We start from the raw sequence: 24,041 nt of genomic DNA on the forward strand, positions 1-24,041 counted from the left end.
GCAAAAATTCTACTAAAGTCTTACTAAAACACACACAATTTCAAGTCAAGTCATTCTGAGGCAGAAACAGCCTTTCAGTAACAAGTTAAAAGCTGCTCTCACTTTGTGGCAGGTTGAAAAGGTGCATTTTATGTGTTATATTGTTGTATTAGTAATTCATGTGTGCATTTTAATAAACCGCACACACTGTTATTATTATTATTATCATCCATAAATCACAATTTGTCTGTCTAGCTCTCTCTATACAAACACTGTGACACAAAGTGCTTCATATAGTAATACCAGAACCCCCCCAACACTCACACACACACACACACACACACACACACACACACAAAAACAAGACTTAACCTATAAATAGAAAGATAAAAAATAAATAAATAAATGATAATAGTAATTATGAAAGATAAATAAGTAAAATACTTAAACAGTAAATCAGATAACAGCCCAAAGTAAAATAATAAATAAATATGTTTAGTTATTATTATTATAAGGCTATTATTATTATTATTACTGTTTGTTACAGCTGGTTGGTGCCTAAAATCAGTCATTTAGCACAAAAGCTAAACTTTGTCCTTACAATTGATGCTTGTACAAATGCAAATTGCAAATCTTTGGTATGATTTGCAATGTAATAACTGTTTGTGGCATGTTTAAATTTGTCTTTGAATTATTTTGGCTCAGCCTCTGTGATAGTGTGCTGTTTTTCCCTCAATGACCACTAGTGAGTGCTGTTCAGTCAGGTCAACCTCGACCTGCCACATCACATGTTTTGGATTAGAGAAACTGTATGGCTCGTTGGTCTAGGGGTATGATTCTCGCTTTGGGTGCGAGAGGTCCCGGGTTCAAATCCCGGACGAGCCCTGGCTTTTGAACTAGAAACTGAAGATCATAATCATAATGACAAAAACTCCACATGAGCCTCTCTGATAGGTTATCTCATCTGCTTCTGTCCCATGACATGACAAAAGGATACAAAGATTAAGAAAAATTCACACCTCTGATACACTGATAACCTCCATCTGTCAGAAGTAGTAAACACATACATCTGAAATAATGCAATGGAAAAAATAACCAAGAAAATTACAATACAAGACCATATTTTAAGAAATATTGGGAAAATAAAGATAAAATAATATGACGATGACTGTACTGATGTCTTTCGTTTGTACATGGTTATACATAGGGATGTGAGTATGAATGCATGTATATGCACGTGGACACACACACACACCTGTTGGCGTGTGCCAGTATGTGTGAAAGCGTGTGCTCATGGTACCTATTGTCATGTCCTGTGTTGGCCAAATATTCACTAACGCACTGCTCCACCTCTTTAAAATGTTGTATTTTCTTTAATTTTATGCATTTTATACACTATGTTTTTGCTTTATTTTTATTATTAACATCTCAATAGGTTTCATTTCCCATTTTATATCATGCATTCTGTGCACTCTAATTTCATTCTTATTTTTATCTTAATTTTACTCATATACAATCCTTACAGGTCACCAGGTCACCAATTATCCTAACTTTCATGTCTTTGGGCTGTGGGGAGATGCCGGTGAAAATACAAACTCCAAGCAGAAGGGCCACAGTCAGTCATTGGATTCAAACCCCAAATCACATTGCAGTGAGGTGACAGTGCAAACCACTCAACCCCTATTTTCAAACTAACACTATTGGGGTGAGGGTGGATCACAGTTGTAATAACAGGCAGAGGGCGCTGTTTGGACACAATAATGAGTCTTCAAAATGCCACATCACCAGTGAAGAGTTAAATAGCAGAGCTGAAAATAACAGGGAAGGAACATTTTAAATATAATTTTTTCATCAACAAATGAGGCTCGTTGGTCTAGGGGTATGATTCTCGCTTAGGGTGCAAGAGGTCCAAGAGGTTCAAATCTCAGACCCTGGATTTAAAACCAATGGGGTTAAGAGTCACAAAAAGACACAACATGCAGTTCACTGTAGAAACAGCCAGCCATATGAACTGTTAAATGCACAAACACAATCTCAATGTCTGCAGAGTTGCCTTCAGCATATTAAGGGTTATATTTGCCTTTGTAAGAAGTCAATTTTATATAAAACAAGTTCAATAAAATATGGCAATAAATTCAAGAAAAAAGGCTGGTCTTCATGTACAAGGTGAACTGTATTTTAAATTTATCCACTGCAGAAATGACAATAATGGGCAATATAAGTGGAGTAACAGAGAAAATTTTTTAACCTACATTCTTAAATGCAAAACATGGCTCGTTGGTCTAGGGGTGTGATTCTCGCTTTGGGTGCGAGAGGTCCTGGGTTCAAATCCCGGACGAGCCCTGGGTTTAAAACCAATGGGGTTAGCAGTCTGAAAGAAGGCAGGCAGGCAGCTGCACCATATATACTGTTAACTGCACAAACTCAGTCTCAGTGATAGAATAATTATTATTAGTTTATATTAGCCTATTTAAGAAATCATCTGAATCTTTAATAAAAACAAGTTCAGGAAAATTAAAATAATAAATATAATTTTTTTTCAGCATAAAGTGTGGCTCATTGGTCTAGGGGTATGATTCTCGCTTCGGGTGTGAGAGGTCCCGGGTTCAAATCCCGGACGAGCCCTGCACTTAAAACCAGTGGGGGTAACAGTCTAAAAGAAACAACATGTCATTCACTGTACAAACAGCCAGCTGCAGCACATGTACTGTCAACTGCACAAACACTACCTGTGAACTGTATCTTAATCTTATCCACTGCAGGAATGATAATAATTCACAAAGTAAGTGAAGTAAAGAGGAAAAGTAAGAAGTCATCTGAATGTTATATAAAATATGGCAATAAATTCAAGAAAAAAGGCTGGTCTTCATGTACAAAGTGAACTGTAGACTGTAGACTTATCCACTGCAGAAATGACATTAATTGGCAATATAAGTGAAGTAACAGAGAAAATTTCAACTTGCATTCTTAAATGAAAGTTGATTTGCCTAAATAAAAAAAAGACACAATAATTTCATTTGATAAACAAATTTATTCAGATTTAGGGTTCAAAGTTCCATTTGAAAACAACAGTAGGAGTTTAAATGTAAAAACAAATACATTGAGTCTTCAGTGAAGAGTTAAACTGCAGAGCTGAAAATACCAGAGGAGGAAAATTTTAAATATAATTTTTTCACTGAAAAACATGGCTCGTTGGTCTAGGGGTATGATTCTCGCTTAGGGTGCGAGAGGTCCCGGGTTCAAATCCCAGACGAGCCCTGGGTTTAAAACCAATGGGTTTAGTGGTGCAAAAACAACATGCAATTTACTGTACAAGCAGGCAGCTGCAGCATATGTACTGTGAACTGCACAAACACAGTCTCAATGTCTGCAGAATTACCTTCAGCTTAGTAAGGGTTATATTTGCCTTTGTAAGAAGTCATCTAAATGTTATATAAAACAAGTTCAATAAATTCAAGATAAAAAGGCTGGTCTTCATGTACAAGGTGAACTCTATTTTAAACTTATCCACTGCAGAAATGACAATAATAGGCAATATAAGTGAAGTAACAGAGACGTTTTTTTAACCTACATTCTTAAATGTGAAATATGGCTCATTGGTATAACGGTATGATTCTTGCTTAGGGTGCAAGAGGTCCAAGAGGTTCAAATCCCAGACAAGCCCTGGATTTAAAACCAATGGGGTTAAGAGTCACAAAAAGACACAACATGCAGTTCACTGTAGAAACAGCCAGCCATATGAACTGTTAAATGCACAAACACAATGTCAATGTCTGCAGAGTTGCCTTCAGCATAATAAGGGTTATATTTGCCTTTGTAAGAAGCCATCTGAATTTTATATAAAACAAGTTCAATAAAATATGGCAATAAATTCAAGATAAAAAGGCTGGTATTCATGTACAAGGTGAACTGTATTTTAAATTTATCCACTGCAGAAATGACAATAATGGGCAATATAAGTGAAGTAACAGAGAAAATTTTTTAACCTACATTCTTAAATGCAAAACATGGCTCGTTGGTCTAGGGGTATGATTCTCGCTTAGGGTGCGAGAGGTCCCGGGTTCAAATCCCGGACGAGCCCTGGGTTTAAAACTAATAGGGTTAAAGGTCACAAAAACACGCAACATGCAATTTACTGTACTAACAGCCACCATGCAGCATATGAACTGTCAAGTGCACAAATACAACCTCAATAGTAGAATTATATTTAGTTTAATAAGGTTTATATTAGCCTATTTAAGAAATCATCTGAATCTTTTATAAAACAAGTTCAAGAAAATTAAAAAAATAAATATAACTTTTTTCGGTATAAAGTGTGGCTCGTTGGTCTAGGGGTATGATTCTCGCTTTGGGTGCGAGAGGTCCCGGGTTCAAATCCCGGACGAGCCCTGGATTTAAAACCAATGGGGTTAGCAGTCTGAACAAAGGCAGGCAGGCAGCTGCACCATATATACTGTTAACTGCACAAACTCAGTTTCAGTGATAGAATTATTATTAGTTTATATTAGCCTATTTAAGAAATCATCTGAATCTTTTATAAAACAAGTTCAAGAAAATTAAAAAAATAAATATAACTTTTTTCAGTATAAAGTGTGGCTCGTTGGTCTAGGGGTATGATTCTCGCTTCGGGTGTGAGAGGTCCCGGGTTCAAATCCCGGACGAGCCCTGCACTTAAAACCAGTGGGGGTAACAGTCTAAAAGAAACAACATGTCATTCACTATACAAACAGCCAGCTGCAGCACATGTACTGTCAACTACACAAACACTACCTGTGAACTGTATTTTAAACTTATCCACTGCAGGAATGATAATAATTCACAAAGTAAGTGAAGTAAAGAGGAAAAGTAAGAAGTCATCTGAATTTTATATAAAACAAGTTCAATAAAATATGGCAATAAATTCAAGAAAAAAGGCTGGTCTTCATGTACAAAGTGAACTGTAGACTGTAGACTTATCCACTGCAGAAATGACAATAATTGGCAATATAAGTGAAGTAACAGAGAAAATTTCAACTTGCATTCTTAAATGAAAGTTGATTTGCCTAAATAAAAAAAAGACACAATAATTTCATTTGATAAACAAATTTATTCAGATTTAGGGTTCAAAGTTCCATTTGAAAACAACAGTAGGAGTTTAAATGTAAAAACAAATACATTGAGTCTTCAGTGAAGAGTTAAACTGCAGAGCTGAAAATACCAGAGGAGGAAAATTTTAAATATAATTTTTTCACTGAAAAACATGGCTCGTTGGTCTAGGGGTATGATTCTCGCTTAGGGTGCGAGAGGTCCCGGGTTCAAATCCCGGACGAGCCCTGGGTTTAAAACCAATGGGTTTAGTGGTGCAAAAACAACATGCAATTTACTGTACAAGCAGGCAGCTGCAGCATATGTACTGTGAACTGCACAAACACAGTCTCAATGTCTGCAGAATTACCTTCAGCTTAGTAAGGGTTATATTTGCCTTTGTAAGAAGTCATCTAAATGTTATATAAAACAAGTTCAATAAATTCAAGATAAAAAGGCTGGTATTCATGTACAAGGTGAACTCTATTTTAAACTTATCCACTGCAGAAATGACAATAATAGGCAATATAAGTGAAGTAACAGAGACATTTTTTTAACCTACATTCTTAAATGTGAAATATGGCTCATTGGTATAGCGGTATGATTCTTGCTTAGGGTGCAAGAGGTCCAAGAGGTTCAAATCCCAGACAAGCCCTGGATTTAAAACCAATGGGGTTAAGAGTCACAAAAAGACACAACATGCAGTTCACTGTAGAAACAGCCAGCCATATGAACTGTTAAATGCACAAACACAATCTCACTGTCTGCAGAGTTGCCTTCAGCATAATAAGGGTTATATTTGCCTTTGTAAGAAGCCATCTGAATTTTTTATAAAACAAGTTCAATAAAATATGGCAATAAATTCAAGATAAAAAGGCTGGTATTCATGTACAAGGTGAACTGTATTTTAAATTTATCCACTGCAGAAATGACAATAATGGGCAATATAAGTGAAGTAACAGAGAAAATTTTTTAACCTACATTCTTAAATACAAAACATGGCTCGTTGGTCTAGGGGTATGATTCTCGCTTAGGGTGCGAGAGGTCCCGGGTTCAAATCCCGGACGAGCCCTGGGTTTAAAACTAATAGGGTTAAAGGTCACAAAAACACGCAACATGCAATTTACTGTACTAACAGCCACCATGCAGCATATGAACTGTCAAGTGCACAAATACAACCTCAATAGTAGAATTATATTTAGTTTAATAAGGTTTATATTAGCCTATTTAAGAAATCATCTGAATCTTTTATAAAACAAGTTCAAGAAAATTAAAAAAATAAATATAACTTTTTTCGGTATAATGTGTGGCTCGTTGGTCTAGGGGTATGATTCTCGCTTTGGGTGCGAGAGGTCCCGGGTTCAAATCCCGGACAAGCCCTGGATTTAAAACCAATGGGGTTAGCAGTCTGAAAGAAGGCAGGCAGGCAGCTGCACCATATATACTGTTAACTGCACCAACTCATTTTCAGTGATAGAATTATTATTAGTTTATATTAGCCTATTTAAGAAATCATCTGAATCTTTTATAAAACAAGTTCAAGAAAATTAAAAAAATAAATATAACTTTTTTCGGTCTAATGTGTGGCTCGTTGGTCTAGGGGTATGATTCTCGCTTCGGGTGTGAGAGGTCCCGGGTTCAAATCCCGGACGAGCCCTGCACTTAAAACCAGTGGGGGTAACAGTCTAAAAGAAACAACATGTCATTCACTATACAAACAGCCAGCTGCAGCACATGTACTGTCAACTACACAAACACTACCTGTGAACTGTATTTTAAACTTATCCACTGCAGGAATGATAATAATTCACAAAGTAAGTGAAGTAAAGAGGAAAAGTAAGAAGTCATCTGAATTTTATATAAAACAAGTTCAATAAAATATGGCAATAAATTCAAGAAAAAAGGCTGGTCTTCATGTACAAAGTGAACTGTAGACTGTAGACTTATCCACTGCAGAAATGACAATAATTGGCAATATAAGTGAAGTAACAGAGAAAATTTCAACTTGCATTCTTAAATGAAAGTTGATTTGCCTAAATAAAAAAAAGACACAATAATTTCATTTGATAAACAAATTTATTCAGATTTAGGGTTCAAAGTTCCATTTGAAAACAACAGTAGGAGTTTAAATGTAAAAACAAATACATTGAGTCTTCAGTGAAGAGTTAAACTGCAGAGCTGAAAATACCAGAGGAGGAAAATTTTAAATATAATTTTTTCACTGAAAAACATGGCTCGTTGGTCTAGGGGTATGATTCTCGCTTAGGGTGCGAGAGGTCCCGGGTTCAAATCCCGGACGAGCCCTGGGTTTAAAACCAATGGGTTTAGTGGTGCAAAAACAACATGCAATTTACTGTACAAGCAGGCAGCTGCAGCATATGTACTGTGAACTGCACAAACACAGTCTCAATGTCTGCAGAATTACCTTCAGCTTAGTAAGGGTTATATTTGCCTTTGTAAGAAGTCATCTAAATGTTATATAAAACAAGTTCAATAAATTCAAGATAAAAAGGCTGGTATTCATGTACAAGGTGAACTCTATTTTAAACTTATCCACTGCAGAAATGACAATAATAGGCAATATAAGTGAAGTAACAGAGACATTTTTTTAACCTACATTCTTAAATGTGAAATATGGCTCATTGGTATAGCGGTATGATTCTTGCTTAGGGTGCAAGAGGTCCAAGAGGTTCAAATCCCAGACAAGCCCTGGATTTAAAACCAATGGGGTTAAGAGTCACAAAAAGACACAACATGCAGTTCACTGTAGAAACAGCCAGCCATATGAACTGTTAAATGCACAAACACAATGTCAATGTCTGCAGAGTTGCCTTCAGCATAATAAGGGTTATATTTGCCTTTGTAAGAAGCCATCTGAATTTTATATAAAACAAGTTCAATAAAATATGGCAATAAATTCAAGATAAAAAGGCTGGTATTCATGTACAAGGTGAACTGTATTTTAAATTTATCCACTGCAGAAATGACAATAATGGGCAATATAAGTGAAGTAACAGAGAAAATTTTTTAACCTACATTCTTAAATGCAAAACATGGCTCGTTGGTCTAGGGGTATGATTCTCGCTTTGGGTGTGAGAGGTCCCGGGTTCAAATCCCGGACGAGCCCTGGGTTTAAAACCAATGGGGTTAGCAGTCTGAAAGAAGGCAGGCAGGCAGCTGCACCATATATACTGTTAACTGCACAAACTCAGTCTCAGTGATAGAATTATTATTATTAGTTTATATTAGCCTATTTAAGAAATCATCTGAATCTTTTATAAAACAAGTTCAAGAAAATTAAAAAATAAATATAACTTTTTTCGGTCTAATGTGTGGCTCGTTGGTCTAGGGGTATGATTCTCGCTTCGGGTGTGAGAGGTCCCGGGTTCAAATCCCGGACGAGCCCTGCACTTAAAACCAATGGGGGTAACAGTCTAAAAGAAACAACATGTCATTCACTGTACAAACAGCCAGCTGCAGCACATGTACTGTCAACTGCACAAACACTACCTGTGAACTGTATTTTAAACTTATCCACTGCAGGAATTATAATAATTCACAAAGTAAGTGAAGTAAAGAGGAAAAGTAAGAAGTCATCTGAATTTTATATAAAACAAGTTCAATAAAATATGGCAATAAATTCAAGAAAAAAGGCTGGTCTTCATGTACAATGTGAACTGTAGACTGTAGACTTATCCACTGCAGAAATGACAATAATGGGCAATATAAGTGAAGTAACAGAGAAAATTTCAACTTGCATTCTTAAATGAAAGTTGATTTGCCTAAATAAAAAAAAGACACAATAATTTCATTTGATAAACAAATTTATTCAGATACAGCCACTACGCTATTTGTCATCTGGAATGCACCGATTTCTCTACTGTACAAATGATACAGTACTTTAAAGTTATCTCCAAATTCACTTATCGGTTGGACTTATAATTGGTCAACCTCAGTGTAAAAATGAAGACCAGAAATTCACAAACCTGCAAATCTAAGTCCTGGATTCAAGTGTCCCTGTAAAGCTACATATGGGTGTGGATGCTTTGCAGTTGTTTTTCAGCAGGTAAGCAGTTCAAGTTGGAGTCGACTTCCTGATCAATGAAGGAAAATAACAAAGTGCTGATATTAGACACACACTAACATCACAAAAAGACAATAAACACGGTGTTAAATATTTGCAGCCCTGATGTTCTGATGGTCATTTCTGGATGAATGGATCAGGTTCATAGAGTGACTGACAGAAAAAGCTGTTGTTGTCCTGCAGCTTGTCTGTGCTGCTGCACTGACTGCTGGGATTGATGCTCATCGCTCCTCTCCTCCAGGTGGAGGCGCTGCAGGACAAACAAACACGTGCTTTGTGACGGTTTTCATGGAAACAATAAAATGAAGCAGCAGTGATGAAGCTGCTGTAACACATTGTCGTGTGTTTATTTGTTTGTTGATCAGCAGACAGAGTGTGAAAAGACTGGGTCCCGCTGTGTTCCTCAGGCTGAACTGCAGCGTCTATTCTCAGGCGCGATCCCACTACTGAGCGGCACGGGGGCTTTGACCTGCTCCGTCTCCGACCTGGGCCGGTGCACCCCTCCTTAGACGACCTGGTGACCCCGGGCTCCCCCAGGAGCACCATATCGATACCGAACTTGGTGCGGACACCCGATCGGCACAGTCCGCTGCAGCCCAGAGCTCCTGAGCTCAAACGATCCGCCAGCCTCAGCCTCCCGGTAACTTGGATTACAGGCGCGCGCCACCGCACCCGGCGAGATAGCATAGTATTTATAAGGGTTTTGGGCTTTTACAAAGGTGACGTCAAGCAGTGTCACGAGACCAAGAAGAAATGGAAGAAGTTTCCTTTAAAATAATACATTTAATATATACGTTCAACCAGGTAGTCGCTACGTTCAGAGATGTAGATAAGAACTGTCTTTTGTATTAACGACACTGGAAGTATTTGTTATTTATTTTATTAGAGCGTTTGTGTTAACTTTTTTTTGATGAGGATAGTACATTTCTTTCAAAACATTGACTAATTCAAGGTTCAATTAGATAAAAATAGACTTGATACTCTGAAAAGGTATTTTGAATTTATTTATTTTTTAAAATTAACTTTCTGCCAGTAGCTCGTGTCACATTTGTATTTTAAGTTATTGAACTGGTATGGTTAACTGTTTGTACTTTATGTTATGTAAAACAAGTTCAATAAAATATGGCAGTAAATTCAAGATAAAAAGGCTGGTATTCATGTACAAAGTGAACTGCATTTTAGACTTATCCACTGCAGAAATGACAATAATGGGCAATATAAGTGAAGTAACAAAGACAATTTCAACTTGCATTCTTAAATGAAAATTGATTTGCCGAAATAAAAAAAAGACAAACTCATTTAATTTGATAAACAACTTTATTCATATTTAGGGTTCAAAGTTCCATTTGAAAACAACAGTAGGAGTTTAAATGTAAAAAAAAAAATACATTGAGTCTTCACTAAAGAGTTAAACTGCAGAGCTGAAAATCACAGGAGAGGAAAATCCCGGATGAGCCCTGGGTTTAAAACTAGTTGGGTTAAAGGTGACAAAAACGCACAACATGCAGTTCACTGTACAAACAGCCAGCATGCAGCATGTGAACTGTCAAGTACACAAATACAATCTCAACAGTAGAATTATCTTTAGTTTAATAAGGTTTATACTAGCCTATTTAAGAAATCATCTGAATCTTTTATAAAACAAGTTCAAGAAAATTAAAATAAAAAGTATAACTTTTTTCAGTATGACACATGGCTCGTTGGTCTAGGGGTATGATTCTCGCTTCGGGTGCGAGAGGTCCCGGGTTCAAATCCCGGACGAGCCCTGGGTTTAAAACCAATGGGGTTAGTGGTGCAAACAAAACAACATGCAATTTACTGTACAAGCAGGCAGCTGCAGCATATGTGCTGTGACTGCACCAACTCAGTCTCAGTGTCAGCAGAATTACCTTCAGCTTAATAAGGGTTATATTTGCCTTTGTAAGACGTCATCTAAATGTTATATAAAACAAGTTCAATAAAATATGGCAATAAATTCAAGATAAAAAGGCTGGTATTCATGTACAAGGTAAACTGTATTTTACACTTATCCACTGCAGAAATGACAATAATGGGCAATATAAATGAAGTAACAGAGAAATTTTTTTAACCTACATTCTTAAATGCAGAACATGGCTCGTTGGTCTAGGGGTATGATTCTCGCTTTGGGTGCGAGAGGTCCCGGGTTCAAATCCCGGACGAGCCCTAGATTTAAAACCAATGGGGTTAGCAGTCTGAAAGAAGGCAGGCAGGCAGCTGCACCATATATACTGTTAACTGCACAAACTCAGTCTCAGTGTCAGCAGAATTACCATCAGCTCAATAAGGGTTATATTTGCCTTGGTAAGAAGTCATCTGAACATTATATAAAACAAGATCAAGAAAATGTAGCAATAAATTCAAAATAAAAAGGCTGGTCCTCATGTACAAAGTGAAATTTTAAATATAATTTTTTTTCTGAAAAACATGGCTCGTTGGTCTAGGGGTGTGATTCTCGCTTAGGGTTCAAATCCTGGACGAGCCCTGGGTTTAAAACTAATTGGGTTAAAGGTGACAAAAACACACAACATGCAGTTCACTGTACAAACAGCCAGCATGCAGCATATGTACTGTCAAGTGCAGAAATGCAATCTCAATAGTAGAATTATCATTAGTTTATATTAGCCTATTTAAGAAATCATCTGAATCTTTTATAAAAGAAGTTTAAGAAAATTAAAATAATAAATATAACTTTTTTCACTGAAAAACATGGCTCGTTGGTCTAGGGGTATGATTCTCGCTTAGGGTGCGAGAGGTCCCGGGTTCAAATCCCGGATTTGTGCCCCTGCGTTTAAAACCAATGGGTTTAGTGGTGCAAAAACAACATGCAATTTACTGTACAAGCAGGCAGCTGCAGCATATGTACTGTGAACTGCACAAACACAGTCTCAATGTCTGCAGAATTACCTTCAGCTTAGTAAGGGTTATATTTGCCTTTGTAAGAAGTCATCTAAATGTTATATAAAACAAGTTCAATAAATTCAAGATAAAAAGGCTGGTCTTCATGTACAAAGTGAACTCTATTTTAAACTTATCCACTGCAGAAATGACAATAATAGGCAATATAAGTGAAGTAACAGAGACGTTTTTTAAACCTACATTCTTAAATGTGAAATATGGCTCATTGGTATAGCGGTATGATTCTTGCTTAGGGTGCAAGAGGTCCAAGAGGTTCAAATCCCAGACAAGCCCTGGATTTAAAACCAATGGGGTTAAGAGTCACAAAAAGACACAACATGCAGTTCACTGTAGAAACAGCCAGCCATATGAACTGTTAAATGCACAAACACAATCTCACTGTCTGCAGAGTTGCCTTCAGCATAATAAGGGTTATATTTGCCTTTGTAAGAAGCCATCTGAATTTTATATAAAACAAGTTCAATAAAATATGGCAATAAATTCAAGATAAAAAGGCTGGTATTCATGTACAAGGTGAACTGTATTTTAAATTTATCCACTGCAGAAATGACAATAATGGGCAATATAAGTGAAGTAACAGAGAAAATTTTTTAACCTACATTCTTAAATGCAAAACATGGCTCGTTGGTCTAGGGGTATGATTCTCGCTTAGGGTGCGAGAGGTCCCGGGTTCAAATCCCGGACGAGCCCTGGGTTTAAAACTAATAGGGTTAAAGGTCACAAAAACACACAACATGCAATTTACTGTACTAACAGCCACCATGCAGCATATGAACTGTCAAGTGCACAAATACAATCTCAATAGTAGAATTATATTTAGTTTAATAAGGTTTATATTAGCCTATTTAAGAAATCATCTGAATCTTTTATAAAACAAGTTCGAGAAAATTAAAAAAATAAATATGACTTTTTTCGGTATAAAGTGTGGCTCATTGGTCTAGGGGTATGATTCTCGCTTTGGGTGCGAGAGGTCCCGGGTTCAAATCCCGGACAAGCCCTGGATTTAAAACCAATGGGGTTAGCAGTCTGAACAAAGGCAGGCAGGCAGCTGCACCATATATACTGTTAACTGCACCAACTCAGTTTCAGTGATAGAATTATTATTAGTTTATATTAGCCTATTTAAGAAATCATCTGAATCTTTAATAAAAACAAGTTCAGGAAAATTAAAATAATAAATATAACTTTTTTCAGTATGAAGTGTGGCTCGTTGGTCTAGGGGTATGATTCTCGCTTCGGGTGTGAGAGGTCCCGGGTTCAAATCCCAGACGAGCCCTGCACTTAAAACCAATGGGGGTAACAGTCTAAAAGAAACAACATGTCATTCACTGTACAAACAGCCAGCTGCAGCACATGTACTGTCAACTACACAAACACTACCTGTGAACTGTATTTTAAACTTATCCACTGCAGGAATGATAATAATTCACAAAGTAAGTGAAGTAAAGAGGAAAAGTAAGAAGTCATCTGAATTTTATATAAAACAAGTTCAATAAAATATGGCAATAAATTCAAGAAAAAAGGCTGGTCTTCATGTACAAAGTGAACTGTAGACTGTAGACTTATCCACTGCAGAAATGACAATAATGGGCAATATAAGTGAAGTAACAGAGAAAATTTCAACTTGCATTCTTAAATGAAAGTTGATTTGCCTAAATAAAAAAAAGACACAATAATTTCATTTGATAAACAAATTTATTCAGATTTAGGGTTCAAAGTTCCATTTGAAAACAACAGTAGGAGTTTAAATGTAAAAACAAATACATTGAGTCTTCAGTGAAGAGTTAAACTGCAGAGCTGAAAATACCAGAGGAGGAAAATTTTAAATATAATTTTTTCACTGAAAAACATGGCTCGTTGGTCTAGGGGTATGATTCTCGCTTAGGGTGCGAGAGGTCCCGGGTTCAAATCCCGGACGAGCCCTGGGTTTAAAACCAATGGGTTTAGTGGTGCAAAAACAACATGCAATTTACTGTACAAGCAGGCAGCTGCAGCATATGTACTGTGAACTGCACAAACACAGTCTCAATGTCTGCAGAATTACCTTCAGCTTAGTAAGGGTTATATTTGCCTTTGTAAGAAGTCATCTAAATGTTATATAAAACAAGTTCAATAAATTCAAGATAAAAAGGCTGGTCTTCATGTACAAAGTGAACTCTATTTTAAACTTATCCACTGCAGAAATGACAATAATAGGCAATATAAGTGAAGTAACAGAGACGTTTTTTAAACCTACATTCTTAAATGTGAAATATGGCTCATTGGTATAGCGGTATGATTCTTGCTTAGGGTGCAAGAGGTCCAAGAGGTTCAAATCCCAGACAAGCCCTGGATTTAAAACCAATGGGGTTAAGAGTCACAAAAAGACACAACATGCAGTTCACTGTAGAAACAGCCAGCCATATGAACTGTTAAATGCACAAACACAATCTCACTGTCTGCAGAGTTGCCTTCAGCATAATAAGGGTTATATTTGCCTTTGTAAGAAGCCATCTGAATTTTATATAAAACAAGTTCAATAAAATATGGCAATAAATTCAAGATAAAAAGGCTGGTATTCATGTACAAGGTGAACTGTATTTTAAATTTATCCACTGCAGAAATGACAATAATGGGCAATTTAAGTGAAGTAACAGAGAAAATTTTTTAACCTACATTCTTAAATGCAAAACATGGCTCGTTGGTCTAGGGGTATGATTCTCGCTTAGGGTGCGAGAGGTCCCGGTTTCAAATCCCGGACGAGCCCTGGGTTTAAAACCAAGGGGTTTAGTGGTGCAAAAACAACATGCAATTTACTGTACAAGCAGGCAGCTGCAGCATATGTACTGTGAACTGCACAAACACAGTCTCAATGTCTGCAGAACTACCTTCAGCTTAGTAAGGGTTATATTTGCCTTTGTAAGAAGTCATCTAAATGTTATATAAAACAAGTTCAATAAATTCAAGATAAAAAGGCTGGTATTCATGTACAAGGTGAACTCTATTTTAAACTTATCCACTGCAGAAATGACAATAATAGGCAATATAAGTGAAGTAACAGAGACGTTTTTTTAACCTACATTCTTAAATGTGAAATATGGCTCATTGGTATAGCGGTATGATTCTTGCTTAGGGTGCAAGAGGTCCAAGAGGTTCAAATCCCAGACAAGCCCTGGATTTAAAACCAATGGGGTTAAGAGTCACAAAAAGACACAACATGCAGTTCACTGTAGAAACAGCCAGCCATATGAACTGTTAAATGCACAAACACAATCTCACTGTCTGCAGAGTTGCCTTCAGCATAATAAGGGTTATATTTGCCTTTGTAAGAAGCCATCTGAATTTTATATAAAACAAGTTCAATAAAATATGGCAATAAATTCAAGATAAAAAGGCTGGTATTCATGTACAAGGTGAACTGTATTTTAAATTTATCCACTGCAGAAATGACAATAATGGGCAATATAAGTGAAGTAACAGAGAAAATTTTTTAACCTACATTCTTAAATGCAAAACATGGCTCGTTGGTCTAGGGGTATGATTCTCGCTTTGGGTGCGAGAGGTCCCGGGTTCAAATCCCGGACGAGCCCTGGGTTTAAAACTAATAGGGTTAAAGGTCACAAAAACACACAACATGCAATTTACTGTACTAACAGCCACCATGCAGCATATGAACTGTCAAGTGCACAAATACAATCTCAATAGTAGAATTATATTTAGTTTAATAAGGTTTATATTAGCCTATTTAAGAAATCATCTGAATCTTTTATAAAACAAGTTCGAGAAAATTAAAAAAATAAATATGACTTTTTTCGGTATAAAGTGTGGCTCATTGGTCTAGGGGTATGATTCTCGCTTTGGGTGCGAGAGGTCCCGGGTTCAAATCCCAGACAAGCCCTGGATTTAAAACCAATGGGGTTAGCAGTCTGAACAAAGGCAGGCAGGCAGCTGCACCATATATACTGTTAACTGCACAAACTCAGTTTCAGTGATAGAATTATTATTAGTTTATATTAGCCTATTTAAGAAATCATCTGAATCTTTAATAAAAACAAGTTCAGGAAAATTAAAATAATAAATATAACTTTTTTCAGTATGAAGTGTGGCTCGTTGGTCTAGGGGTATGATTCTCACTTCGGGTGTGAGAGGTCCCGGGTTCAAATCCCGGACGAGCCCTGCACTTAAAACCAATGGGGGTAACAGTCTAAAAGAAACAACATGTCATTCACTGTACAAACAGCCAGCTGCAGCACATGTACTGTCAACTGCACAAACACTACCTGTGAACTGTATTTTAAACTTATCCACTGCAGGAATGATAATAATTCACAAAGTAAGTGAAGTAAAGAGGAAAAGTAAGAAGTCATCTGAATTTTATATAAAACAAGTTCAATAAAATATGGCAATAAATTCAAGAAAAAAGGCTGGTCTTCATGTACAAAGTGAACTGTAGACTGTAGACTTATCCACTGCAGAAATGACAATAATGGGCAATATAAGTGAAGTAACAGAGAAAATTTCAACTTGCATTCTTAAATGAAAGTTGATTTGCCTAAATAAAAAAAAGACACAATAATTTCATTTGATAAACAAATTTATTCAGATTTAGGGTTCAAAGTTCCATTTGAAAACAACAGTAGGAGTTTAAATGTAAAAACAAATACATTGAGTCTTCAGTGAAGAGTTAAACTGCAGAGCTGAAAATACCAGAGGAGGAAAATTTTAAATATAATTTTTTCACTGAAAAACATGGCTCGTTGGTCTAGGGGTATGATTCTCGCTTAGGGTGCGAGAGGTCCCGGGTTCAAATCCCGGACGAGCCCTGGGTGTAAAACCAATGGGTTTAGTGGTGCAAAAACAACATGCAATTTACTGTACAAGCAGGCAGCTGCAGCATATGTACTGTGAACTGCACAAACACAGTCTCAATGTCTGCAGAATTACCTTCAGCTTAGTAAGGGTTATATTTGCCTTTGTAAGAAGTCATCTAAATGTTATATAAAACAAGTTCAATAAATTCAAGATAAAAAGGCTGGTCTTCATGTACAAAGTGAACTCTATTTTAAACTTATCCACTGCAGAAATGACAATAATAGGCAATATAAGTGAAGTAACAGAGACGTTTTTTTAACCTACATTCTTAAATGTGAAATATGGCTCATTGGTATAACGGTATGATTCTTGCTTAGGGTACAAGAGGTCCAAGAGGTTCAAATCCCAGACAAGCCCTGGATTTAAAACCAATGGGGTTAAGAGTCACAAAAAGACACAACATGCAGTTCACTGTAGAAACAGCCAGCCATATGAACTGTTAATAATTGAAAGAAAAGACTAACTCATTTAATTTCATTAACAACTTCATTCATATTTAGGGTTCAAAGTTCCCTTTGAAAACAACAGTAGGAGTTTAAATGTAAAAACAAATACATTGAGTTAAACCGCAGAGCCGAAAATAACAGGGGAGGAAAATTTTACATATAATTTTTCACTGAAAAACATGGCTCATTGGTCTAGGGGTATGATTCTTGCTTAGGGTGCGAGAGGTCCCGGGTTCAAATCCCGGACGAGCCCTGGGTTTTAAACCAATGGGGTTAAAGGTCTCCAAAGAACCAACATGCAGTTCATGTAACAAACAGCCAGCAGCAGCATAGATACTGTCAACTGCACAAACACAATCTCAATTTCAGCAGAATTACCTTAAAATTAATAAAGGTTATATCAATCTAGTGATTTCATTGATGAGGTCTCTTTCACTCTGCTAACATGACAACAAGGTCAGTAAGAAATTTAAGGTTTTACTGTTTCATACAGATCCCGGTTGATTTAATAATTCAAAACACAAGGAAGGTGTAGAAGAGGGCACTCGCTCTATATCACCATAACCATGCACTAAACCTTAACATAGAACAACATTTTATGTCAATAACACAAAATGGGTTTCCTTAGTCGCTATGAGGGTCCAAGGACGGAGGGATGTTGTATGCTGTAAAGCCCTCTGAGGCAAATTTTGACAATGGGCTTGATGAATAAAATTCAATTTAACTGAATTGAAACATTTATGGAAGACAACACAATGTGGATTTTTAAAATGTATTTATTTATTTGCACCAATAAAAACAGTAACAAAACAAGTCAAGAAGAGTTCTTACAGCTAAAGAACAGCATATGAGCATAATCTCTTATGCCCACTTTGTTTTTTATTCTCTTGTAGTATCTCTTGTACAGCCACTACGCTATTTGTCATCTGGAATGCACCGATTTCTCTACTGTACAAATGATACAGTACTTTAAAGTTATCTCCAAATTCACTTATCGGTTGGACTTATAATTGGTGAACCTCAGTGTAAAAATGAAGACCAGAAATTCACAAACCTGCAAATCTAAGTCCTGGATTCAAGTGTCCCTGTAAAGCTACATATGGGTGTGGATGCTTTGCAGTTGTTTTTCAGCAGGTAAGCAGTTCAAGTTGGAGTCGACTTCCTGATCAATGAAGGAAAATAACAAAGTGCTGATATTAGACACACACTAACATCACAAAAAGACAATAAACACGGTGTTAAATATTTGCAGCCCTGATGTTCTGATGGTCATTTCTGGATGAATGGATCAGGTTCATTGAGTGACTGACAGAGAAAGCTGTTGTTGTCCTGCAGCTTGTCTGTGCTGCTGCACTGACTGCTGGGATTGATGCTCATCGCTCCTCTCCTCCAGGTGGAGGCGCTGCAGGACAAACAAACACGCGCTTTGTGACGGTTTTCATGGAAACAATAAAATGAAGCAGCAGTGATGAAGCTGCTGTAACACATTGTCGTGTGTTTATTTGTTTGTTGATCAGCAGACAGGGTGTGAAAAGACTGGGTCCCGCTGTGTTCCTCAGGCTGAACTGCAGCGTCTATTCTCAGGCGCGATCCCACTACTGAGCGGCACGGGGGCTTTGACCTGCTCCGTCTCCGACCTGGGCCGGTGCACCCCTCCTTAGACGACCTGGTGGCCCCGGGCTCCCCCAGGAGCACCATATCGATACCGAACTTAGTGCGGACACCCGATCGGCACAGTCCGCTGCAGCCCAGAGCTCCTGAGCTCAAACGATCCGCCAGCCTCAGCCTCCCGGTAACTTGGATTACAGGCGCGCGCCACCGCACCCGGCGAGATAGCATAGTATTTACAAGGGTTTTGGGCTTTTACAAAGGTGACGTCAAGCAGTGTCACGAGACCAAGAAGTAATGGAAGAAGTTTCCGTTAAAATAATACATTTAATATATACGTTCAACCAGGTAGTCGCTACGTTCAGAGATGTAGATAAGAACTGTCTTTTGTATTAACGACACTGGAAGTATTTGTTATTTATTTTATTAGAGCGTTTGTGTTAACTTTTTTTTTGATGAGGATAGTACATTTCTTTCAAAACATTGACTAATTCAAGGTTCAATTAGATAAAAATAGACTTGATACTCTGAAAAGGTATTTTGAATTTATTTATTTTTTAAAATGAACTTTCTGCCAGTAGCTCGTGTCACATTTGTATTTTAAGTTATTGAACTGGTATGGTTAACTGTTTGTACTTTATGTAATATATAAAACAAGTTCAATAAAATATGGCAGTAAATTCAAGATAAAAAGGCTGGTATTCATGTACAAAGTGAACTGCATTTTAGACTTATCCACTGCAGAAATGACAATAATGGGCAATATAAGTGAAGTAACAAAGACAATTTCAACTTGCATTCTTAAATGAAAATTGATTTGGCGAAATAAAAAAAGACAAACTCATTTAATTTGATAAACAACTTTATTCAGATTTAGGGTTCAAAGTTCCATTTGAAAACAACAGTAGGAGTTTAAATGTTAAAAAAAAATAATACATTGAGTCTTCACGAAAGAGTTAAACTGCAGAGCTGAAAATCACAGGGGAGGAAAATTTTAAATATAATTTTTTCATTAAAAAGCATGGCTCATTGGTCTAGGGGTATGATTCTCACTTAGGGTGCGAGAGGTCCCAGGTTCAAATCCCAGACAAGCCCTGGGTTTAAAACTAATTGGGTTAAAGGTCACAAAAATACACAACATGCAGTTCATGTAACAAACAGCCAGCATGTGAACTGTCAAGTGCACAAATACAATCTCAATAGTAGAATTATCTTTAGTTTAATAAGGTTTATATTAGCCTATTTAAGAAATCATCTGAATCTTTTATAAAACAAGTTCGAGAAAATTAAAATAATAAATATAACTTTTTTCGATATAAAGTGTGGCTCGTTGGTCTAGGGGTATGATTCTCGCTTTGGGTGCGAGAGGTCCCGGGTTCAAATCCCGGACGAGCCCTGGATTTAAAACCAATGGGGTTAGTGGTGCAAACAAAACAACATGCAATTTACTGTACAAGCAGGCAGCTGCAGCATATGTACTGTGAACTGCACCAACTCAGTCTCAGTGTCAGCAGAATTACCTTCAGCTTAATAAGGGTTATATTTGCCTTTGTAAGAAGTCATCTGAATTTTATATAAAACAAGTTCAATAAAATATGGCAATAAATTCAAGATAAAAAGGCTGGTATTCATGTACAAGGTGAACTGTATTTTACACTTATCCACTGCAGAAATGACAATAATGGGCAATATAAATGAAGTAACAGAGAAAATTTTTTAACCTACATTCTTAAATGCAAAACATGGCTCGTTGGTCTAGGGGTATGATTCTCGCTTTGGGTGCGAGAGGTCCCGGGTTCAAATCCCGGACGAGCCCTGGGTCTAAAACCAATGGGGTTAGCAGTCTGAAAGAAGGCAGGCAGGCAGCTGCACCATATATACTGTTAACTGCACAAACTCAGTGTCAGCAGAATTACCATCAGCTCAATAAGGGTTATATTTGCCTTTGTAAGAAGTCATCTGAACATTATATAAAAAAACAGCCGGCATGCAGCATGTGAACTCTCAAGTGCACAAATGCAATCTCAATAGTAGAATTATCGTTAGTTTATATTAGCCTATTTAAGAAATCATCTGAATCTTTTATAAAAGAAGTTCAAGAAAATTAAAATAATAAATATACCTTTTTTCAGTATAAAGTGTGGCTCGTTGGTCTAGGGGTATGATTCTCGCTTCGGGTGTGAGAGGTCCCGGGTTCAAATCCCGGACGAGCCCTGGCTTTCAAACCAATGGGGTTAGTGGTGCAAACAAAACAACATGCAATTTACTGTGCAAGCAGGTAGCTGCAGCATATGTACTGTGAACTGCACAAACACAGTCTCAATGTCAGCAGAATTACTTTCAGCTTAATAAGGGTTATATTTGCCTTTCTAAGAAGTCATCTAAATGTTATATAAAACAAGTTCAATAAAATATGGCAATAAATTCAAGATAAAAAGGCTGGTATTCATGTACGAGGTGAACTGTATTTTAAATTTATCCACTGCAGAAATGACAATAATGGGCAATATAAATGAAGTAACAGAGAAAATTTTTTAACCTACATTCTTAAATGCAAAACATGGCTCGTTGGTCTAGGGGTATGATTCTTGCTTTGGGTGCGAGAAGTCCCGGGTTCAAATCCCGGACGAGCCCTGGGTTTAAAACCAATGGGGTTAGCAGTCTGAGAGAAGGCAGGCATGCAGCTGCGCCATATATACTGTTAACTGCACAAACTCAGTGTCAGTATTAGCAGAATTACCATCAGCTCAATGAGGGTTATGTTTGCCTTTGTAAGAAGTCATCTGAACATTATATAAAACAAGGTCAAGAAAATGTATCAATAAATTCAAAATAAAAAAAGGCTGGTCCTCATGTACAAAGTGAAATTTTAAATATAATTTTTTTTCTGAAAAACATGGCCCGTTGGTCTCGGGCTATGATGAGTTCAAATCCCGGACAAGCCCTGGGTTTAAAACTAATTGGGTTAAAGGTCACAAAAACACACAACATGCAGTTCACTGTACAAACAGCCAGCATGCAGCATGTGAACTGTCAAGTGCACAAATGCAATCTCAATAGTAGAATTATCGTTAGTTTATATTAGCCTATTTAAGAAATCATCTGAATCTTTTATAAAACAAGTTCAAGAAAATTAAAAAAATAAATATAACTTTTTTCAGTATACAGTGTGGCTCGTTGGTCTAGGGGTATGATTCTCGCTTCGGGTGTGAGAGGTCCCGGGTTCAAATCCCGGACGAGCCCTGCACTTAAAACCAATGGGGGTAACAGTCTAGAAGAAACACCATGTAATTCACTGTAGAAACAGCCAGCTGCAGCACATGTACCATCAACTGCACAAACACTATCTCAATTTCAGCAGAATTACCTTAAAATTAAAAAAACGGTTATATCAGTCTATGTAAGAAACATACAACTCAACATACAGTAAACCATATTTTAAACTTATCAGCTGCAGAAATGACAGTAATGGGTAATTTAAGTGAAGTAACAAAGAAAAATTTTAACCTACATTCTTAAATGTATGATTCTGTATGATTGTATGATTAGGGAGCCCTGGGGTTTAAACTAATGGGGTTAATGGTGCAAATGAAACAACATGCAATTTACTGTATAAGCAGGCAGCTGCAGCATATGTACTGTGAACTGCACAAACACAGTCTCAATGTCAGCAGAATTACCTTCGGCTTAATAAGGGTTATATTTGCTTTTGTAAGAAGTCATCTGAACATTATATAAAACAAGGTCAAGAAAATGTAATAATAAATTCAAGATAAAAAGGCTGGTCTTCATGTACAAAGGGAACTGTATTTTAAACTTATTCACTGCAGAAATGATAATAATTGACAAAGTAAGCCAAGTAAAGAGGAAAAGTTTAACTTACATTCTTAAATGAAAGTTGATTTTCTAATTGAAAGAAAAGACTAACTCATTTAATTTCATTAACAACTTCATTCAGATTTAGGGTTCAAAGTTCCATTTGAAAACAACAGTAGGAGTTTAAATGTAAAAACAAATACATTGAGTTAAACCGCAGAGCCGAAAATAACAGGGGAGGAAAATTTAAATATAATTTTTTCACTGAAAAACATGGCTCGTTGGTCTAGGGGTATGATTCTCGCTTAGGGTGCGAGAGGTCCCAGGTTCAAATCCCGGACGAGCCCTCGGTTTTAAACCAATGGGGTTAAAGGTCTCCAAAGAACCAACATGCAGTTCATGTAACAAACAGCCAGCAGCAGCATAGATACTGTCAACTGCACAAACACAATCTCAATTTCAGCAGAATTACCTTAAAATTAATAAAGGTTATATCAATCTAGTGATTTCATTGATGAGGCCTCTTTCACTCTGCTAACATGACAACAGGATCAGTAAGAAATTTAAGGTTTTACTGTTTCATACAGATCCCGGTTGATTTAATAATTCAAAACACAAGGAAGGTGTAGAAGAGGGCACTCGCTCTATATCACCATAACCATGCACTAAACCTTAACATAGAACAACATTTTATGTCAATAACACAAAATGGGTTTCCTTAGTCGCTATGAGGGTAGTAGGTAGTAAAAGGTATTTTGAATTTATTAATTTTTTAAAATTAACTTTCTGCCAGCACCTCGTGTCACATTTGTATTTTAAGTTATTGAACTGGTATGGTTAACTGTACTTTATGTTCTAAATAAAGTTAACAACAACAAAAAATCAAAGCAATGAAAAAAAAGCAGCTGCGGTTATGAGGGTTGATCAGTATTTGTTCATTCTTAATGATATAAAAACTGACTTCATCACAGCCCGTTTAGGAGCCATGGCGGTTGCGATTAAAAATGCTCACTGGATGCAGGAAATGTAGGATGCAGTTTTGAGTCTTTCTGAAAACTCCAACTAGCCTTTGTGTAAATCACATCACAGTCTCCACTAATGCATCATATTTTACAAACTAATACTTGGATTTACATGTCAGATATGAAAAAATAGGCCTTTAGCTGTGAAATGAATTCATCAAAGAATAAAGTACAATATTTTAATCTTAAATGAGATGGAATGGGATTATAAAGTAGCAGGTGAACTAATACCAT

At 36.8% G+C, this 24,041-nt stretch overlaps 32 non-coding genes across 32 annotated transcripts; 30 read left to right on the top strand and 2 right to left on the bottom strand.

Moving 5' to 3' along the window:
* The first annotated feature begins 792 nt into the window (after window positions 1-792).
* trnap-ugg (transfer RNA proline (anticodon UGG)) lies at window positions 793-864 on the top strand. The gene has a single exon. It is a non-coding gene; the product is annotated as a tRNA-Pro (tRNA).
* A 1,386-nt stretch (window positions 865-2,250) lies between these two features.
* trnap-ugg (transfer RNA proline (anticodon UGG)) lies at window positions 2,251-2,322 on the top strand. Its single transcript has one exon. It is a non-coding gene; the product is annotated as a tRNA-Pro (tRNA).
* Window positions 2,323-2,532: 210 nt separating this feature from the next.
* On the top strand, window positions 2,533-2,604 carry trnap-cgg (transfer RNA proline (anticodon CGG)). Its single transcript has one exon. It is a non-coding gene; the product is annotated as a tRNA-Pro (tRNA).
* A 561-nt stretch (window positions 2,605-3,165) lies between these two features.
* trnap-agg (transfer RNA proline (anticodon AGG)) lies at window positions 3,166-3,237 on the top strand. The gene has a single exon. It is a non-coding gene; the product is annotated as a tRNA-Pro (tRNA).
* A 751-nt stretch (window positions 3,238-3,988) lies between these two features.
* Window positions 3,989-4,060, top strand: trnap-agg (transfer RNA proline (anticodon AGG)). Its single transcript has one exon. It is a non-coding gene; the product is annotated as a tRNA-Pro (tRNA).
* Window positions 4,061-4,296: 236 nt separating this feature from the next.
* trnap-ugg (transfer RNA proline (anticodon UGG)) lies at window positions 4,297-4,368 on the top strand. Its single transcript has one exon. It is a non-coding gene; the product is annotated as a tRNA-Pro (tRNA).
* A 205-nt stretch (window positions 4,369-4,573) lies between these two features.
* Window positions 4,574-4,645, top strand: trnap-cgg (transfer RNA proline (anticodon CGG)). Its single transcript has one exon. It is a non-coding gene; the product is annotated as a tRNA-Pro (tRNA).
* Window positions 4,646-5,220: 575 nt separating this feature from the next.
* Window positions 5,221-5,292, top strand: trnap-agg (transfer RNA proline (anticodon AGG)). Its single transcript has one exon. It is a non-coding gene; the product is annotated as a tRNA-Pro (tRNA).
* Window positions 5,293-6,043: 751 nt separating this feature from the next.
* Window positions 6,044-6,115, top strand: trnap-agg (transfer RNA proline (anticodon AGG)). Its single transcript has one exon. It is a non-coding gene; the product is annotated as a tRNA-Pro (tRNA).
* Window positions 6,116-6,351: 236 nt separating this feature from the next.
* Window positions 6,352-6,423, top strand: trnap-cgg (transfer RNA proline (anticodon CGG)). The gene has a single exon. It is a non-coding gene; the product is annotated as a tRNA-Pro (tRNA).
* A 205-nt stretch (window positions 6,424-6,628) lies between these two features.
* On the top strand, window positions 6,629-6,700 carry trnap-cgg (transfer RNA proline (anticodon CGG)). Its single transcript has one exon. It is a non-coding gene; the product is annotated as a tRNA-Pro (tRNA).
* A 575-nt stretch (window positions 6,701-7,275) lies between these two features.
* On the top strand, window positions 7,276-7,347 carry trnap-agg (transfer RNA proline (anticodon AGG)). The gene has a single exon. It is a non-coding gene; the product is annotated as a tRNA-Pro (tRNA).
* A 751-nt stretch (window positions 7,348-8,098) lies between these two features.
* trnap-ugg (transfer RNA proline (anticodon UGG)) lies at window positions 8,099-8,170 on the top strand. Its single transcript has one exon. It is a non-coding gene; the product is annotated as a tRNA-Pro (tRNA).
* Window positions 8,171-8,377: 207 nt separating this feature from the next.
* On the top strand, window positions 8,378-8,449 carry trnap-ugg (transfer RNA proline (anticodon UGG)). The gene has a single exon. It is a non-coding gene; the product is annotated as a tRNA-Pro (tRNA).
* Window positions 8,450-9,505: 1,056 nt separating this feature from the next.
* LOC148189092 (signal recognition particle RNA) lies at window positions 9,506-9,804 on the bottom strand. Its single transcript, XR_015777115.1, has one exon.
* Window positions 9,805-10,821: 1,017 nt separating this feature from the next.
* Window positions 10,822-10,893, top strand: trnap-cgg (transfer RNA proline (anticodon CGG)). The gene has a single exon. It is a non-coding gene; the product is annotated as a tRNA-Pro (tRNA).
* A 347-nt stretch (window positions 10,894-11,240) lies between these two features.
* On the top strand, window positions 11,241-11,312 carry trnap-ugg (transfer RNA proline (anticodon UGG)). The gene has a single exon. It is a non-coding gene; the product is annotated as a tRNA-Pro (tRNA).
* Window positions 11,313-12,682: 1,370 nt separating this feature from the next.
* Window positions 12,683-12,754, top strand: trnap-agg (transfer RNA proline (anticodon AGG)). The gene has a single exon. It is a non-coding gene; the product is annotated as a tRNA-Pro (tRNA).
* A 514-nt stretch (window positions 12,755-13,268) lies between these two features.
* On the top strand, window positions 13,269-13,340 carry trnap-cgg (transfer RNA proline (anticodon CGG)). Its single transcript has one exon. It is a non-coding gene; the product is annotated as a tRNA-Pro (tRNA).
* A 575-nt stretch (window positions 13,341-13,915) lies between these two features.
* trnap-agg (transfer RNA proline (anticodon AGG)) lies at window positions 13,916-13,987 on the top strand. Its single transcript has one exon. It is a non-coding gene; the product is annotated as a tRNA-Pro (tRNA).
* Window positions 13,988-14,738: 751 nt separating this feature from the next.
* Window positions 14,739-14,810, top strand: trnap-agg (transfer RNA proline (anticodon AGG)). The gene has a single exon. It is a non-coding gene; the product is annotated as a tRNA-Pro (tRNA).
* A 751-nt stretch (window positions 14,811-15,561) lies between these two features.
* On the top strand, window positions 15,562-15,633 carry trnap-ugg (transfer RNA proline (anticodon UGG)). The gene has a single exon. It is a non-coding gene; the product is annotated as a tRNA-Pro (tRNA).
* A 514-nt stretch (window positions 15,634-16,147) lies between these two features.
* Window positions 16,148-16,219, top strand: trnap-cgg (transfer RNA proline (anticodon CGG)). The gene has a single exon. It is a non-coding gene; the product is annotated as a tRNA-Pro (tRNA).
* A 575-nt stretch (window positions 16,220-16,794) lies between these two features.
* trnap-agg (transfer RNA proline (anticodon AGG)) lies at window positions 16,795-16,866 on the top strand. The gene has a single exon. It is a non-coding gene; the product is annotated as a tRNA-Pro (tRNA).
* A 676-nt stretch (window positions 16,867-17,542) lies between these two features.
* On the top strand, window positions 17,543-17,614 carry trnap-agg (transfer RNA proline (anticodon AGG)). Its single transcript has one exon. It is a non-coding gene; the product is annotated as a tRNA-Pro (tRNA).
* Window positions 17,615-18,891: 1,277 nt separating this feature from the next.
* Window positions 18,892-19,190, bottom strand: LOC148189100 (signal recognition particle RNA). The gene has a single exon (XR_015777112.1).
* Window positions 19,191-20,293: 1,103 nt separating this feature from the next.
* trnap-cgg (transfer RNA proline (anticodon CGG)) lies at window positions 20,294-20,365 on the top strand. Its single transcript has one exon. It is a non-coding gene; the product is annotated as a tRNA-Pro (tRNA).
* Window positions 20,366-20,713: 348 nt separating this feature from the next.
* Window positions 20,714-20,785, top strand: trnap-ugg (transfer RNA proline (anticodon UGG)). The gene has a single exon. It is a non-coding gene; the product is annotated as a tRNA-Pro (tRNA).
* Window positions 20,786-21,111: 326 nt separating this feature from the next.
* trnap-cgg (transfer RNA proline (anticodon CGG)) lies at window positions 21,112-21,183 on the top strand. Its single transcript has one exon. It is a non-coding gene; the product is annotated as a tRNA-Pro (tRNA).
* A 348-nt stretch (window positions 21,184-21,531) lies between these two features.
* Window positions 21,532-21,603, top strand: trnap-ugg (transfer RNA proline (anticodon UGG)). Its single transcript has one exon. It is a non-coding gene; the product is annotated as a tRNA-Pro (tRNA).
* A 537-nt stretch (window positions 21,604-22,140) lies between these two features.
* On the top strand, window positions 22,141-22,212 carry trnap-cgg (transfer RNA proline (anticodon CGG)). Its single transcript has one exon. It is a non-coding gene; the product is annotated as a tRNA-Pro (tRNA).
* Window positions 22,213-23,060: 848 nt separating this feature from the next.
* trnap-agg (transfer RNA proline (anticodon AGG)) lies at window positions 23,061-23,132 on the top strand. The gene has a single exon. It is a non-coding gene; the product is annotated as a tRNA-Pro (tRNA).
* The last annotated feature ends 909 nt before the right edge of the window (window positions 23,133-24,041 follow it).

Source organism: Plectropomus leopardus, chromosome 7, assembly GCF_026936395.1.
Source record: "Plectropomus leopardus strain MGB_pleo_1.0 chromosome 7, ASM2693639v1, whole genome shotgun sequence".
Taxonomy (NCBI): domain Eukaryota; kingdom Metazoa; phylum Chordata; class Actinopteri; order Perciformes; family Serranidae; genus Plectropomus; species Plectropomus leopardus.